The sequence below is a fragment of the Galleria mellonella genome, unplaced genomic scaffold (assembly GCF_026898425.1).
Source record: "Galleria mellonella isolate WM207_F2 unplaced genomic scaffold, CSIRO_AGI_GalMel_v1 utg146, whole genome shotgun sequence".
Taxonomy (NCBI): domain Eukaryota; kingdom Metazoa; phylum Arthropoda; class Insecta; order Lepidoptera; family Pyralidae; genus Galleria; species Galleria mellonella.
The window spans coordinates 3,079,750-3,098,631 of record NW_026441999.1 but is presented as its reverse complement, the minus strand read 5'-3'; the positions used below and the strand labels follow the sequence as shown (position 1 = coordinate 3,098,631).

Sequence of the window (18,882 nt, the reverse complement as noted above, 5' to 3'; positions counted from 1 at the left end):
TCTAAATGGGAGTTTTCGTATACTTTTTCAGAACAGAAAACAAAACTCTGTTCAGAACAGAAAAGAGGTAATGTTTAGTCCAACACTTAATATGACGTGACGAATTCATGAACATTATAATAGAAGGTCATTCTGTGCCGTGTGGTCCCGGCATAGAGTAATCCACCTTTTCCTATCCTGTAAGTGTCGTAGGCCACTAAAGGAACTCAGTGGTCGTGAAATGGGCGGCATTGTGGTTGTATGGGCGAAAAACTAAAAGTCGACAGAGAGGGCGGTTAACAATGACTTTCCTAGACCGGTATGCCGTTCGCAACAACTTAAATTAATCGTACCTCTTTGATGTGCTGGTTCACCTGCCTCCTAGGTTTGCTGTCTTTCTCCACGGCGCAGCTAAGGATCCTCACTGGCTCCGGAGCACGCACAAATGTTGTATTTGAATAGGGTGGCGTAATGTCGGGTACTTCACATGTCCATGACACACATATCAATTTTTACATTAATAGAAATTTAGTCTTATTATGAAATATAACAAGTTGCACACAAAACCACGTCGTAGCGAACTATGAATTTCACTTTATATCTCTTTTATTATAAAATAAATACAGAAAATAGAGCGTATGCTGCTAACAACCCGTCATCACTTTTCGCGCCAACGCCATATTGCTTTTTTTTTTCTTTTTATCAATCTGAACATAGTTGCGCTCAGGTGCGATGCGACAGCACTCTCTTATGTGGTGAAACGACCTTCAAGCCGTGCGATGCAACCGGTATCGGATTATCATCATTAAACTAGCCCAAACAGTGGTTGTTAAATCGCTTGCTGAGTGTAGCAATTACTGGCGAAACCCCCGCAAAATTAAAAACGTCCATACCAAATTGGATGTGCTTCACACAGTTGTTTCATAAGTTCTAACTTAAAGTTTGGTGTATCATACGACATCTGTAAGTATAAACATATAAATAGAACTTAATTCTAATTATAAGTACTCACGCAAATATAAAATTATCTTGTACATAATAATTTGAAACGATTAACTGTTGAGTTTCTTGCGAGTTCTTCTCAGCAGAAAACAACGTTCCGAACCCAGCAGTGCAATCGTTAAAAAAATATGATTTAAAAGAGCTTGTAAACAAGTCTATTCGAATAAAGATTTAGATTATTATTCTATTCTAATGTATTTGATTTATTTTCTTATTTCTAAAATCCACACGTACAAGGTTACAAGGAAATGTTAACTGTAGATTAAAAAAAAAAAAAACAAAACACGAAATACGTAAAAATATGTAATTTGTTGACTAGATATGACATTAGTAATTTTTTCTTTAATGAATGACAATGGAATGGTAACCCCGCCTGCGCTATTGGTATACACTGGTGGGGCACCAGTGAGAGATGATTGGTAAAGATGAAGCAGGTCAGTTAGCTCATCGTGACGAATTCAACAATAAATTAGTCACGATAGTTTCCAGAGGAAACCGCGTGGAGGTCGACCTGATATGGTATATTGATATCAAGTTCTAACCTTCTAATTACTATGTCTTTTCCCCCATCAATCATATTGGAACATGGTATCTTATATGTTATATTAGAATATGTTATGGTATTTATTTGAAATAAACCAGTTTCAGGTGTAAAAAAGTGTTTAAATTGACAAAAGTTGATAAAATTTAAACCCATTAGAATTCAGACAAGAACTTTGCACGTAGTTTGCACAAACTGAATTCTAGCTCAGTTAGAGTGGATAACCGTTGCAAACCATATCATGTGGGTCCTAATAAGAGTTTTCAACTTTGAGGTTAGAGGCAAATTTCCTAGATATTAAATTTGTAACAAAATCAGATGGTGATTTTGTACAAAAGTCGTCAACTTTGTGTACCTCTGTCTCATTAGTGTTTCTGCCATGAAACAATTGTTTGCATGCCTTTGTTTCGATTTGAAGTGTGGGAAATAGCAGTACAATTATAGGGTACAATTACACTTAAAGTTTCAATACACCTTAGTCCTCAGAAATGGCAACGCATGAGGATTAACGTGGGTGACACAGTATACTCTGTTGTGTTCATAGTATTGCTCATGCTTATAGGTGACACTCACCACCTACCAAGCGTGGCAATTATTTTTTTAAACAACTTAGAATGGCAAACAAGCTGACGGTCCACCTGATGGAAAGTGGTGACCGTCGTCTACAGACATGAGCAGTACCATGGACATAACACAGTATACTGTTTCGCCCATGATACCCCCGTGCGTTGCCATTCCTGAGGACACAGGTGTTATTCCTCTGTATCCCGGCAAACTACTGGTAAAACCTTTCTTATGGTGGAGGACTATCTTCAGCAGTATACAGTTAATGGCTATTATAATGATGGCGATGAATTATATATTAAACACTTAGGTAAACAAGTTTGCATATTTGGATTGCGTAAGAATCAAACCCACGTCCGTTGAACAGTAAGGCGGTGTGCATACCGCTATACCAGTAAGGTCTTCCTTAATTATATTGAATAAAATATGAATGTATCTAACAAAAAGAATCATCTATTGAATTCGAGATTCACAGACATTTCTGACGCAGTGCAACTCAATAAAGAGTCCCTTTCAATGCAAGATATTCTCTGGGAAATATGATTTTCGGAAAAGACGTTCTTGTTAAGCTGATAGGAAATTTGACGCCTCTGAAGGTCCAGCGAAGTCACGTTCTAAATCCTTCGACATTTTCCAAATGGACTGTTTTATTTATTGGCACGTTATTAATTCATTTATCTATTTATTTTGAATTTATTGTAACATGTGACAGCTAGTTTTTTTTTCTATGGAACATAAAATGACATGCTGACAGCTCACCTGATGGAAAGTGGTAACCGTCATGACATGAATAGTACCATGGACAAAACGGAGTATACTGCGTCGCTCATAATGCTTCATGCGTTGCCATTCCTGTGGACTAAGTTATGCAGAAAGCAACGATTTCTTATAGATATCCTAGGCAATGTGGCTTATATATATGATGCAGCTGAATAACTAGTGAAAAAAGACTAGTTCTTATTACTATTTTATTATTTCAGCCATTAACGTCCATTTGCTGAACATAAGCCTTCCTCTTTGGAGGGTTTTGCCAGCAATTGTCAAAGTACTGGCGAAACCTTCCAAGGGAGAAGCTTATATTCAGCAGTGGACAGTAAAAGGCTGATATGATGACTCAATGATGCAATGATTTTTATTTATATCGGCTTCTTCCGGCAACTTCTTACGCCCATATATTAGAAATGGGTAATTCTTTTAATAACACGTTGCCAATCGAGCATTTAGTCTGTCTGTTTTTAAATGAACCCTGTAGCTTATGGACACCTGCAATACTAGGGATGATGATGATGATGGATGGAATAAATCAAGTTCAAATCCGTTTACAACTAACGAAGTTATGAGGTAACAAAATAAAAAAATCTTTCCTTTTTTTGAAGTCAGTTGATGAAGTGATAATTTAAATAAACTTGTAAATAAGTCTATTTGAATAAACATCATTTCCATTTTATTTCTGAAATCAGGTCATTGAAGCAATGCCCTTAAAACGTCCTTTAACTGTTTTAAAAGTCATGTTGACGCGTGTAATTCCAAGTTTATTACGAGTTCAGTCGCTCGGTCGCGCCACTCATCAAAACTTTAACACACACGGTTAAGTTCCAAATTAAATAACAAGTTTATTCCATTTTGTTCACTAACGTTTGCTCTGTAAAATTTCAACAAAATAAATATATATTTTGTTCAAACGACATCAAACAAGAATAATTTAAATATTCCACAAAAAAATATCTATTTTTCAGTTATGGCACCACCAAATAGCTGGTGGTGGTAATTAAAAATAATACTTCACCAATAATAATAACGGAGATAAAAGGATTTTCCAAATCGGTCTATAAATGATGGAGTTCATGGCGTAATAAACACAAAAAAAAACATTGGGATTGTAAATTTCCTTCTTTTTAAAGGCAATACAATATTGGTTAAAAATTGGCGTAACATAATCACATAAATATCCAGACGAATTGAGAACTTCCGTCATTTGTAAGTAGCGTCAAAATTACCAGACTGACAAACAATTTTAATAATTTGTATTGAAAACGAAACTTCATGTTTAGTTCATAGACAAGTATCTTCATTATTAATACTAGACACCGATTTCTGAATTCATAGACAGTTCATTGTCAGAAACAGTATCTAACTTGTAACTAATTATGCTACAATTAATATGTATAAAGTTACAAAAGCTTGTCGTACTGTAATACCTGTACAGCAATATAAGTGTGTTTCAATGAAACTTAATGAAGATGTAAATAAATGAATAATTGATCTGACTATAATACAGTCTACTAATGTCCAGTAGTAGAATAGTACAAATGAAAAATAGATTAATTGGTTGAAAAATTCGATTTGTAACTAATTTCATTTGTTCCGAACATTTCTGTGATAATATTATCAAAAGCAATTTACCCAAGTTTATTAATTCCTATTAAAACAGAATATAGACTACACTATACTATCCACACTACACTACACTACATTACATTACACTACACTACACTACACTACACTACACTACACTACACTACACTACATTACACTACACTGCATTACACTACGCAGCATTACTCTATACTACACTATACTATACTAGACTATACTATACTATACTATACTACACTACACTCTTTGATTATATAGATAGTTTCTCCTTACATAAATGCTTCGCTAAAAACAGGTCAAATTTATTATCCATACTTCGTGTAGAGGGTTATCATAATTTATATTTTTTTACTAATTATATGGGGAAAATATATTAATGGGTTAAATTGAAAAATAAAAACGATACAAAATTCTTATAATATATTAGAAAGAACCAAATAAATAAGGGGGAAAAAGGATTGTTAGCAATGAGTCTGACAGCCCCATTGCTAGTAATATACCTTATTAGGTCGACCTCCACGTGGTTCCCCCTGGAAACCATCGTGAACAATTCTTGTTGAATTCGTCACGATGGGCTAACTAACCTACTTCATCCTCACCTATCATCCTTCACTGGTGCCCCGCCGGTGTATACCGACAGCGCGGGTTACCATTCCATTATCATTCATTTAAAAAAAAAAAAAAACAAATAAATAGTCCATAACGATTTGTTATGATTATCTTATTTTTACTGAATACTTTGATTTATATAATACTATATTTTGATTTATATATTATAAAATATACTGAATAAAGAACATAAAATATGTTTTGGTTTTTAAACAATTGAGAACGGCCGCTATTTTATTTATATGCACGTATTCTAATTTGTAAACAATACTTAATGTCGGCGCACAACACTAGCGATCGGCTCGCTGTCCAATTGAGGTTGGCTCGCCTGTACCTCTTTCGACGTCCACTACATAGGACATGCGCATAAAATTTATTTGTAACTTTTAAAATATAATCATTTAAAATTGGAGTCAGATTATTATTCATATCCACCTCGAAACACTTAAATTTGTAGATTTATATTATAGAAAAAAAAATAGTTTCTAATTCTAGTCTGGAAAGTAAAATCTGGGAAATTTTTAATCTTAGTACTTGCAACACTAAAAATAAAGTGCGTTTATTTTAGTATAAATAAAAGTGTTTTTTATACAATTTAGAATGGCAATCAAGCTGACAGCCCACCTGATTGATAGTGGTAATCGTCGCCTATAGACATGAGCAGTACCATGGATATAACAGAGTATACTGTTTCATCCATGATACCCCCCATGCGTTGCTATTCCTGAGGACTCAGGTGGTATTCCTCTATACAATGTAAATTCACCACCCTATCACACCCTTCAAACCGAAACACAGTCATGCAATACAACTGCTTCACGGTTGAAACACGAATGAGACAGAGGTACCTAAGCAAACGACTTTTGTACAAAGTCTCCCTCTGGTAAATAAAGTGTAAACTAATTTACCTTTAGCTAAGTAAAAGTTGACGCGTTTTTTTACACTCGATACTCTATCTATATAATCTAAGACATTACTATTCTGTCATCCAGCATTATCCTTATTGCTATTTATTAAGAGACGGCCAATATTAACTTAGGTATTGTATTTCCTCTTCTATTCCAATATCTGGGAATCTTCTGCACTTAAGCATTGGTCTGAGTTTTAATAACACCTTTCTTGAACATTTAATTGTATCACATCTAGTATAGAAATATATCCTATACCAGCGATACGCCCCGGCTTTATACAACTTTTTGAAAATAAGATACAACCCATGTTATTCGCTCATAATGTAGTTTCCTGTGTGTAAAGGAGTTTAAAAATCGATTTAGTATAATCAAATCCTTCCACTTTTTTAATATACTAGTATTAATATATTTTCTTGAGGGGAAAGGGATTGTTAGTAATGAAATTTAATAGCCCCATTGCAGTACATCCTATTTATTTATTTTTAATCATTAGTACAAATATGGCGTACATGGCGGACTTATCAGGTCAATGTCCAAGCGATTTCCCCTAGAAATCGTAGTGGTTAAGTAATTCTTGTTCAGTTGATCACTATGGACCAACTGACCTACATTTATCCTCACCTGTCACCCTTTACTGGTACTCCAGCGTATACCAATAGCGCAGGCGGGATTACCATTCCATCTTCGCCCATTCAAAACATATTCAGTCATATATATATATATATATATATATATATATATATATATATATATATATATATATATATATATATATATATATATATATAGTATAGTATAGTATAAAGTAGATAGGAACTGGTTTTAGTTAGTAAGTTATTAAATTTATAGTATATTTCTAGTAGTTATTAAATTTATCTATTACAAACAAACAGTCAAATCTTTCCTTTTTATAATATTGATATTATACAGATCAGATTATATTTATTATTGTACAGATTACATTTTAGATAATATTTAAACTGTTTCAGTAAAGAAAATAAAATACCATGAATCATGATGGGACGCACATGATATGACCCCATAACTTTGATAACCGGATTGGCGCGATGGTAAAAGTGCTCGTTACCTCGTATTCCCCTCACTGTCACCGTAATAAACCCAAAACTGTAATTTATCCGGCTTAGGTAATTAAAGAAGTGATGCGACGCAGATGGGACCGCTTGGTTTAGTTTCATTTAATAGTCTCTCCAAAGGACCTTCGCGACCTACATTCCTGTCTCCCTAATATTGTATAGGAATTGTAATAAAGCAAATGGAATGCTCCAGATGGATAGTTCGCTTGCAAATATAATATAAGCGTGGTGCGACCTTTTGTCCGATTGATGTTTTGATAAAGGCTCTTTATAAGGAAAAATTGTTTTATTTTAATACAAAAAGTGCTTGCTGTTAAAAGTTTTGCTTCATTTATTTCAGTTATGTATAATTAGCCGTGTAGGTCCCGGCTTAGAATGGACTACCCCTTCCTTTCCCGTGGGTGTCGTAAGAGGCGACAAAGGAAGTTTATGGTGTAGGGAAGGGCAGCAGCGTCCCACTTAAAACATCTCTATAACATTGTAATCTTTTGGAGGAAACAAAGAGTATCTATCTATTTCTAAAAACCTAACTGCGGTTGCCAATTCGCACGCCAAGCGTGGCAACTACTTGCAAAACTAGCTTTATGAGGAAGGCTTATGTTCCGCAGTGGACTGTTATCGGGTGAAATAATAATAATAACAAAAAAAAAATTAACTAACTTAAATAATTATCTACTGCTAAACATTTCTTTTTAAGAACGATAAATGTATGGTAATTCTGGTGCCCATGTTTGAAATATTGGTATACGTTGGCAGGATATTAGTGAAGAGTGATCAGTGAGAAAGCATCACATTTCTTGTAGAATTCGTCACGATGAGCTAATTGCCTTACACTTTTATGGTTGCCTCACCAATGTAAAGTGATAGCGCTGGCGAAATTACCATTCCATTTCCACTCATAAAAAAACATTCCATTATCATCTATTTAAAAAAAAACCATAGATTATAAAAATTATTGTGTAAATCAGTACAAAATTGTCGATGCACTCGCATATCGGAATAAGAATTTTCCTATTCTAGAAGCCACATAAAAAAGTTTTGACCACTAACAAAAACAGCATTAAAGAAGGCATTTTCGAATGGGTTTAGTGTGGATGAGGGTTGCCAACAATAAATAACTTTTGTAACATGACAGTAAGTGGAAAGAATATGGTACGTTTATGGCATATGAATAAGGTATTATTCTTATGTTTATAGTCTGTACACAGAAGGCTCAATTCGCAGACAAATTTTCTTTTTCGGTTCTGTAAATCTTCATGTAGTTAGACTGAGGTACATTCTTTATCAATGTCCTTTTTTATGGTTGAAAATGAAATGGTTAACGCCTGCGCTAACGGTGAAGAAGCACCAAAAAGAGATAATAGGTTAGACTGAGAACAACTAACTTAGACAAGTGGAATCCATCGATGGAATCATTATTGCAAGCGAGCCAGTCACTTGGAATGAGACATCGGACGTTGCAGTCTCATTCTACCTTTTCTTTAAAGTCTATTAAAACAGAATATGGACTGTACTATACTCTTATGTACTACACTCTACTATAATATATTACACTGTACTACACTACACTATATCTATATGGAGAATGAAAGAAAGTGAACAGCCCACTTGGACAAATGGCGAACAAATTCATTGACGGAATCCTTATAACGAGCGAATCCAATGAGTTGGAATGAGATATTGGACGTCGTTGTATCTTTCTACCTTATGGTTTCATTACCTACACTATACTACACTGTACTTAACTACACTATACTATACTACACTACACTACACTACACTATACTATACTATACTACACTACACTACAGTACACTATACTATTATGCATCGTCGTCCTTATTACTTTATGATATCGTTAGCCATTACGATTCCATCGATGGATTCGTTTGCCACTCATTATTTACAATTATATTTATGATGATACCTTTATATTTATTTTATATATCTCGTTTTAAAAACAAATTTTCTTTTTGTCTTCACTTTGAAAATAAAAGGAAATATATGACAAGTATCATAATTTTAATGTAAGTATTGGGGGTAAAATAAAATTAACTCGATTCGTGTTTTATAAAGTAATGTTTATTCAAATTTAAGTCTGCAATTAAAGTTGATTAATTATATATATTTTTTTATATCGTCACCCCAATTAAAACCTGTCATGCAATCCTCATCTTTAATATCAAAGATTTTGAGTCTATTTCTAATTTAAACTTTTTAATTGCCTCGCCGTAGATCCGCCGTAGTGTCAGATGGTAACTAGTTGTATAAATTGAGATCAAAAGAAAGTTTTAAATTCTGTTTACATGACAGTTCTAAAGTTAATTTAACTTCGTGTTTTAAACGGAAACATCCTGGGACGAGTATTAGTATTGCTCGTTGATGGAATGTATAATGGCCACTGTAATCCCCATCATCATTTCGTTCTACATCATTTTAGTCAATAATTGTTACAGCACTGATGATTATTGTGTAAAGATGTTTGACATTAAAAAATAATAATTTATTTAATTATCTACACAACTTTTACCTTCTGCCAATTTTAAAAAAGGAGAAAGTTCTCAATTTAATTGTATTTTTTATATTTGTTATTAACTTCGTCATTTGTTAGAAAATTTGTTTATCTGAAAGGATATATGTACTTTCAGATTATTCAGCAGTTTATTATTTATTTATTACATTTATTATTATAAATTCCCTTAATAAATGAACTATCAAATACAAAAATATTTTTTGAAATCTGACGGATATATCCAAATTTTAGCACGTTCAAAAAAACTCTACTAGACGCTAGATGGCGTAAAAAAGAAAAGTGTGAATAGATCCTACAAAAATAATGTGACGGAATTTTTATAGTATATGTGAACGAAGTCGGAAGCACAAGTAGTTGATACAATGAAGTGGTAATAATAATATTGTCTTCTATTGTTACAGGTATGACAACATTACACAAAGAGGTATGAGTAAGGTTGAGTACCGCAATATCTATATCATCATCATCATCATCATCATCATCATCATCATCATCATCATATCAGCCGTTATCTGTCCACTGCTGAACGCAGGCCTCCCCTATAAACCACCAGAAGGAACGTTCCTGAGCCACCTGCATCCACTGACTCCTTGCAACGCATTTAAGTTCAACGTTCCATCTTGTGAGGGATCGTCCTACACTATCTATCTGTACAGGGTCGCCACCCCAAAACCTTTCTTTTCCATCAGTTGTCTATTCTTAGAGCTATGTGACCAGCTCTTCACTTCAGCTTGCTTATCCTTCAAGCTATGTTGATCACTTTGTTTCTTTTGCGGATATGCTCATTTCGGATTCTGTCACATAAAGAAACTCTGAGCGTATCCCTCTTCTTAGATAGCTGAGTAACTTAGAGCTTTTGCATACGGGCAGCCTGGACCATGTTTTGGTTCCATAGGTCATTTTTGGTAACACACATTGGTTAAAGATCTTCGTCTTCAAACTTTCAGGTATTTTGAATGAAAAGATATGGCATAGTTTTCCATACAACTACCCAGCCGAGCCAATATCTGTATATTTGCCCAGTAATGGATATATTGAATTCCTATATATAATATAGACGCGTGGTTCCAGTACAGAATAGTCCACCCGTTCCTTTTCCGTGGGATAAGAGGCGACTAATGGAGGGCAAAGGATGGGAAGAACGTCTCTCTTAAACCTTTTCTAAAGCCTAACTGCGGTTGCCAATCCACCTGCCGAGTATAGCAACCACTGGTAAAACTCCCCAAGGAAGGAGCTTATATTCAGTATTGGACAGTTAAAAAAAACTTATCATGATGATATAATATTCGTGTTTCAACCGTGAAGCAGTTTTGTTTGCATGGCTGTGTTTTGGTTTGAAGGGTGGGATATGGCGTCAATTTACTGGGTACAGAGGAATAACACCTGAGTCCTCAGGAATGGCAACGCATGGGGGGTATCATGGGCGAAACAGTATACTCTGTTATGTCCATGGTACTGCTCATGTCTATAGGCGACGGTTACCACTTTCCATCAGGTGGGCCGTTGTTTGCCATTCTAAGTTGTATAAAAAAATTTTTTTCCCTATTAAAGTAAAATAAAAGAAATACTTCAGAAAGGTCCCTAAAAAATATCACGTGAGATTCTCGAAGGTTCTCTGAAACGTAGGCGAACTTGAGAGCGGTTGTTACTTCAAAAACAAGTTTCTCCAATAACAATCCCTGTTCATCCAATGATAACAAATGAATTATAAAACTTTACAAGATTTCATTTGTAATTAAAATTCTATCGTTCGGACAGCGCTTGTTTTGTATTACATTTAATTTCATTCCAATGGAGAATAACATTTCTGTGGATATTAGAAGATTCCTCTCGGATCTAATTCGCTTTGTTAATTAGAATCTTTAACCGATTTAAAAAAAAGACGGTCTACTCAATTCAATTGTATTTTTTACGTTTGTCAACTCAGAACTGTGTCATTTAGAAATTGATTTTAAGAATTCTGAAACGATCTGACGACTTTTGTACAAAGTTTCTCTTCTGGTCTGCTTTCACATTTATTATATTAATAAGATATTATGTTACAGATATAACTTGTAGATATTTTCTAACAGCTATATATTAAGTGATTAAATACAGTTATATGTACTCAAGTACGTATGTATTGAGAGCAACTAAACCGCAAATATAATTCGAGGTAATCTATCAAGAAACTCTTCACTACTCGCTTAATAAATACTCGGCTTAGGACCATGAGCCTTCAGGAATTAAGCGGAATACCATATATCAATATTTGGGGTGAACTAACTGCTTATACACGTATCTACATAATCACTACGTAGTATAAACAGAATATATAAACAATATATATTATACACATACATACATGCATAATATTGTAGAGAAACACTGATAAATTTAGAGGTTTCTTCTAATGTGATGTCGTAATGTAATGGGGGTCCGGCGGTGCTATTTAGTATTAGCATTGCACCCGTGCGAAGCCGGGACGAGTCGCTAATTATTCTAAAGAGAATGTCAAGTCTCAGTTGACTATCCAGATTTATAACTGTAATCTAAATATTGCCAACTGGGAAGCTTAATAATCAGTTTTCATAGAACTTAAATGAGACTTAAATTAACCACTATACACTAGTGGGAAAAATTAAAGTATCAAAAAAACAGTCCAATTTTTTGGCAAAAAAGGGTCGTATTGAAATAAAAAAACAGCAATTTAAAGCTTGAAGTTTCTAATTTTGGAATCTTAAAAGAAAAGTTTTAAAATATTTGAAAAAAACATTCTTTGAACCGATTTTCAGAATGCGGAACTGCGACACGTGCGAAATAATGATCCATAAGTCATAAGTTGGAAAAAATAATACCAATCCATAAGGTAGAAAAATTTTCAAGTCCCCTACACCAAATAAAGGATCGAAAAAAATTTTGACAATTGTATTTTCATGATTAAGATAAGTGCGATATGCGTGTTACTTGATTTTTTTTTTTGTACTAAATTCCAAAATTAGAAACTTTAAGCTTTAAATCAATGTTTTTTTACTCCAATTTCTTCAAACTTTTGTCAAAAATACAGTTATTTGATAACTGGCTAAAAATTTTGACTCTTTTTCTATTCTTTAATTTTTTCCACTACTGTATATGTCATATATGTGACATGTAATAAATAAATAAATAAAATTGTGAGCATTTCATCCGAATAAAAATATTAAAGGTAAACAAAACGGTTTATTTGTATATAAATTATATCTGTATACTCGAATATTTGTTACAAAACTGTTTAATATTCATACCGGCGCGTATTGGTACAAATGACGTCATTAATGTTTGTTTGTATGACACGAAACGTGGCTCATATATAATTCCCCCATACAGTGAGTTCAGGGTTTTTATACCAACGATTTCAGGTCTAACGTAATTGAACTCTAAATCTATTCTAATAAGATCCAAAATCGAGACTGTCTCTCCATATATTCCTCTATAACTCCTGCAAACCAGGATCTACAGTAACTAGGATATTATAAAACACATTGTCCCGTTTTACCCTTTGGGTACGGAACCCTAAAACATAGGCAATATAGTGCTATGAACAACACAATGTATTTGAGGACTATGGTGCTTCATGTCTATGGGCGACGTCAAACATTTTCCATCAGGTGGACCTAGCAGTTTTGTTACCATTTTTAGCTCCAAAAAAAAACTTTAATTATCTACAACTGACTTAAAAATGATTTTTCGAATTCTTAATTTGACTGAATTTTTTATACTTAATACATTCATGCTACTAAGAATGGTGGTGAATTCCTGATAAAAAGTGATACCGTCATCTATAGACCATATTATGTCTATGTTTAGCAATGAACAGTTAACGCTGATATGATGATAATACACCAAAATGGGGAAAGGGATTATTGGTAATGGGGAGGTTAATCCCCATTGCTGTCAATATACCCTATCAGGTCGACCTCCACGCGGTTCCGCCTGGAAACTATCGTGACTAATTTATCGTTGAATTCGTCATACTGACCTGCCTTTTCTTTCTCACCTATCATTCCTCACTGGTGCCCCGCCAGCTTATACCCTTAGCGCAGGCGGGATTACCATTCCATTATCATCCATTAAAAAAAACCTTTGAGAATAAACATTTTCTTTTCGGTTGATCGCATTCATGGACAATACTCTTATTTTATTTGTGTTTCTTCAGGATGGTGTGCTTTTTTTATACAACTTACAATATAACCTTCAAGAAAAGAACATATTCCTTTTTAAAAGGCCGGTAGCACACTTGCAATGCCGTTGGTGTTGTGGGTGACCATGGGCGGCGGTAGTCACTTACCATCAGGTGAGCAGCATGCTCGTTGGCCCCCTGTGTTGTAAAAAAAAAACTTAAATTAACAAACAAGCTGACGACCTACTTGACGGAAAGTGATAACCATCGCCTATAGACATGAACAGTACCATAGACAACATAGTATATTGTGTTGCCCATGACACCTTTCATGCGTTGCTATTCCTAAGTACTAAGGTGTTATGTCTGTGTACTCTATAATTTAATAATAATAATAATTAAAAAAAAACTAATTTTGTTAAAGTTAAAACCCTTTTTACAAATATTATTCTGTGAAACGGAACGCAATAAGCGTATTATTTTTTTGCATTCCACTCCCTCAGTTCAGTTTGTTCCAAACGTCAAACAGATGAGCGAAATTCCGGTATTCCGGAGTCGTACACAGAATAATACATTAAATAAAGGATTGCTCAAAAGCAGACAAAGAATTGGAGTGACTCAGTTTTTCCTTTTCCATAAATATCAAATTCTTGACTGGATATTGGCGTAAGTGATGGACGTAAGGCGAGTTCTAATCTAGCAGAAAACGTAATCTAAATGTATATAGTATTTTCTAAAAATAATATGGCCTTAATGTATAATTTTTGAGAGAAATATGTAGTTGATGGATATGAGATAGTATGAGGATGAATATTTTTTTTTTGATGGGTGAAAATGGTATGGTAACCCCGCCTGCGCTAACGGTATACGCTTGCGGAGCACCAGTGAAGGGTGATAGATGAGAATGAAAACAGGCCAGTTGGCCAATCATGATGAAATCATCAGGAATTAACCATGATAGTTTCCAGGGAGAACCGCGAGGAGGTCGACGTGGTTGGGTATATTGCTAGCAATGGGATTCTCAGTCTTCATTACTAACAATCCCTTTCCCCCTAGGATGAATAGTTAGCTTAGTCTACTTTGTTGTGAAGGTAATTCCATCTTTGATTCATGAAAAATACTTCTTAATATTAGTATTACATAATTAAGAATTGTGATCCACAAAATAAATCGATTTCAATTGTGATAAAACCAGTTATTTTGATTTAAAAACATAACTACTGAACAGATTTTGATAAAATTTCTATAGGTAGCGCCATCTATAAGTATGTCCTTTTAGATAAAAAATAATTTTTAATTCGGTTTAGAACTAACGGAGTTATGAGGTAGCAAACATAAAAAAATACAACAAAATGAGAATCTCCTTCTTTTTCAAGTCGGTTGAGAATGATATTGCTCAACTTTAGGATACGCGCATTAGGAGTCGTGCAATAAATTTAAACAAATAACATATTACTACTGCTTATTTTATTTTTATACTCGTACTAGTTTGTAGAAGGCCGGCAGCACACCTGCAATGCCGTTAGTGTTGTGGGTGATCATGGGCGGCGGTAGTCACTTACCACCAGGTGAGCCGCATGCCCGTTTACCCCCTGTGTTGTAAAAGAAAAAAATGTATAACTTTATTATTATGTATTTTTATCCCTTTCAGACCTGAACGATACGGGCGTGAGTTGTAACTTTATAAAATTCTAAAACCGCGCGCACGAATTTTTACGCACGAAGCTGAAATAACATGATAGTGAGATTCTAAACCAGCCAATAAGAAATCATTTTAGCGGTTAGGTGGTGCAGTAGTCTCGTGCGTGCCGGCATGATGGCTTGGCTCCAAAACACGAGAATATATTTAATCTGAAAGAAAAAAAATCTTGGGTCTGAAAGGGTTATGCAAGTATAAAAAATGTCAATTTTATTTATATTTAGATAATTTTAATTTGTACTTATTTTTTTATCTAATTTTTTTTAACTGAAAAATTGTTGCAAAAGTTAATCAAGTGTATTTAAACATTTTTATTTCTCCTTATTTAAACTCTTTCCGCTTATAACTTGGACACCTAAGTACTATACATTCACCCGGCGTATCTTCCCCCAAGGGGTCAGTTAGACAAATGACGTCATCAATACTGACGGATCGCCCCTCCGAGAAATATTGGAAAAGCTGCCTATCTTTTTGACGTATGTTAGCCCTAAGAAAGAAATGTTTGAATGAATGGTCACGAACAATGCTTTATTTTCTTTTAACCTTAATCAAATACGTGGGCGTAAAACCTAAGCGTTAAGTTCTTCAACTCAATCGGCAATGAATTCGGGATATGCAGAAGTAAACGAGGAATAACTACTTGGGACAGATAAAAGAAACACTAGGTGTCATGTCGTATGCCGTTGGTGCTGCGGCGGCGTACGGAAGAGGTCCCGCAGCACTGACAGATGGCAGCAGAGGAACACCGGGGGGTTTTAGCCGGTAGGAGTCCGGCAGTACCCACATATCTCCCCCGAGGTATGTGGGTCTGCATGAAGCATTTCCTCTCGTTAAAAAAAAAGGTGTCATGTCGTATAGAGAGGTCAAGGATATGGCCTGGGATAGAACTGGCTGGAGGAAGATGCATGTTGTTGCACCGACAAGAGGAAACTCTTAAATGAAAAGAGAAGAGAAGTAAAAAAGCAGCATCATCATCATTACAACCTATCCATTGTTCATTGCTGAACATAAGTCTCTATCATTTTTTTTAATAGATGTTAATGAAATTTTAACCTCGCTTGCGCTATCGGTGTACACTGGCGGGGCACCAGTGAGGCATGATGAGTGAGGATAAAAAAGGTCAGTTGGTACATCCTGACAATTCAATAATAAATCAATCTCAATGTTTTCCAGCGGGACAACTATTGGCAAAAAGTAAAAAAATAGGCACTGGTACCACCCGTTTGGTATACGAGATATCAATATCGCAAACGAGCTCATTTTTACCATTACATTAATTTTTATTAGAAAGAAAGAAAACATTTATTGCCAACAACAAAAAAAAGTTACATAAATTATCAATAGAAAAAAAAAAATTAATAGTCTTTGTTCTATGCGATTTAATACAATTCTATTCTGTAATCTCACATTAATAAATGTAATATTTTATAAAAGCTATTGAAAAGAAAAAACCAAACGCAAACTCACTTCGCGTACTATTCTATTGTTATCATGGCGGCTCGCAAAAGGGCAGTGTTGCCATTAATTAAAAATTAGCGTTGTAATGGAAAGTAAATAACCCATTAACCTCTTGTGAAAATCCATTCGCTTTTATACTTTATCTAGTAATGTACTCGTGTAAATGCATTTCAGATGAATTTTTTTCCCCGGTAAAACGAATTTTATAAAGTTTACTTTAAAATTTGTTTTAAACAATAGAATGAAATGTTTTTATCGGAAATACGGAGAATTATTTACACAGTGCATATTATATTAGGTGAACTTTTTTTTGTAATTTGAAATGTTGTCTGGGTGTAATTATTGGTACAGAATAACATAAAATAATTTGTTTACACTGATGTGTCGAAAAAGTGTATAAAAGTTGTATCCATTTTGGTGTAATTTTTTTTTAAGATTGACGATGGAATGGTAACCCCGCCTGCGCTATCGGTATACACTATACGGGCACCAGTGAGAGATGAAAAGGCAGGTCAGTTAGCCCATTATGAATTCAACGATAAATTAATCACGATAGTTTCCAGGAGGAACCGCGTGGAGGTCGACCTGATAGGGTATATTGACAGCAATGGGGATTAACCTCCCCATTACCAATAATCCCTTACCCCCATTGGCTTTGGTGATGTTTGTGTGGAACGCTGCTTCTCATCCCTCATATATATATATATATATATATATATATATATATATATATATATATATATATATATATATATATATATATATATATATCTATGTGTAACATGTTTCTATGTATATTTAAATTTCAGTATGTACCGCATTCGAGTATTCTGATTTGCTTAAAATTAACTTATATACTTTTAACATAAAATCCGCCTTATATACATACATGTACTAATGAATAAAGTTTTGAGGTAACAAACAAAAAAACAATCGAATCTAGACCACCTTCTTTTTTAAAGTCTATTGAAAAACAACAAAACCCTCTGTCGTTGTACGCTTTATGTATAGATGTAGAATTACTTGCAATATTTATGTAAGTAGCAATACATTATTCAGAGGTTCGTAGCAAGCACCAAAACCTATAGCTGTATTATCTACACTGTATTATGTATTATGGTGACTCACCACAAATGTTCTCGTAAATTTATGGTTGAAATTATTTCGGGAACGTTCTAGTAAAAATACAAAAAATATATTGAAAAAACAATTTAATAACGTACCGTACGTTGAACCATAAGTACGAGTAGTTAGAATTCTTTCTGGAACATTCTATTTTATCTACTGTTAACCCACAAAGAGGGAGAAAGAGAGAGATTTTCTGCTTGCCCAGCAGTAGGCATCCCACTAGAAACTAAGGAAATCATGAGGCTAAAATTACTCCATCAAATTAGATGCGATTTTCACAGTTGTATTCTTGAAGGTCTAACTTAAAATCTGGTGTATGTTCTTTTTACTTTTATCTTAATACGATGGTCTATGGAGGAGATCCATGTTTAGCAATAGCCAAATAATAGCTGATATGATAATGATGATGGCGACCCCGTGGATTGCGTACATTTCACCATACAATTCTAGAATAGGCATTGCTTACACGGTCCTCCCTTACAAAGGTCTACGTTCATCGTAATGAAATCACCAAGAATTAACCACGATACTTTCCAAGAAAGACCGTGTGGAGGGCGATCTGATAGGCTGATAGGATTAGTATTAAGACCGGTGGTCCTCATTACTAACGATGCTTGCTCAAAATCGGGATAGTATAGTTTAGGTTTGACAGTCTTTGGCGCTGTAGTGAACACGTTGCTTTGTGTAGACGAGGTTGCTATTTCGATCGTGGTTGGGCTAATTGAGAAAAACTGACTGCTCTGAATTGGCTCAGGTCTTTTCGTCAGGTTTTCAGAATGTTTTGGGTTATGCAGACCAATCCGTTGTTTAGTTCCTGATAACGTACTGTATCTTAGCTCGAAGACGAGGA

General features: G+C 34.4%; 1 protein-coding gene across 2 annotated transcripts in view; it reads left to right on the top strand.

Annotated features, from left to right (window-relative positions):
• LOC116412753 (B-cell receptor CD22-like) overlaps nt 1-18,882 on the top strand; it is a 517,626-nt gene that overhangs the window by 130,412 nt on the left and 368,332 nt on the right. Inside the window, exon 2 of one of the 2 annotated variants that reach the window (XM_052891826.1) lies at nt 10,011-10,033. The exons of the other annotated variant lie outside the window; for it this stretch is intronic. The gene's annotated coding sequence lies outside the window, so the exon portion shown is untranslated. The remainder of the gene's footprint in view (nt 1-10,010; nt 10,034-18,882) is intronic. 2 annotated transcript variants of the gene reach the window in all.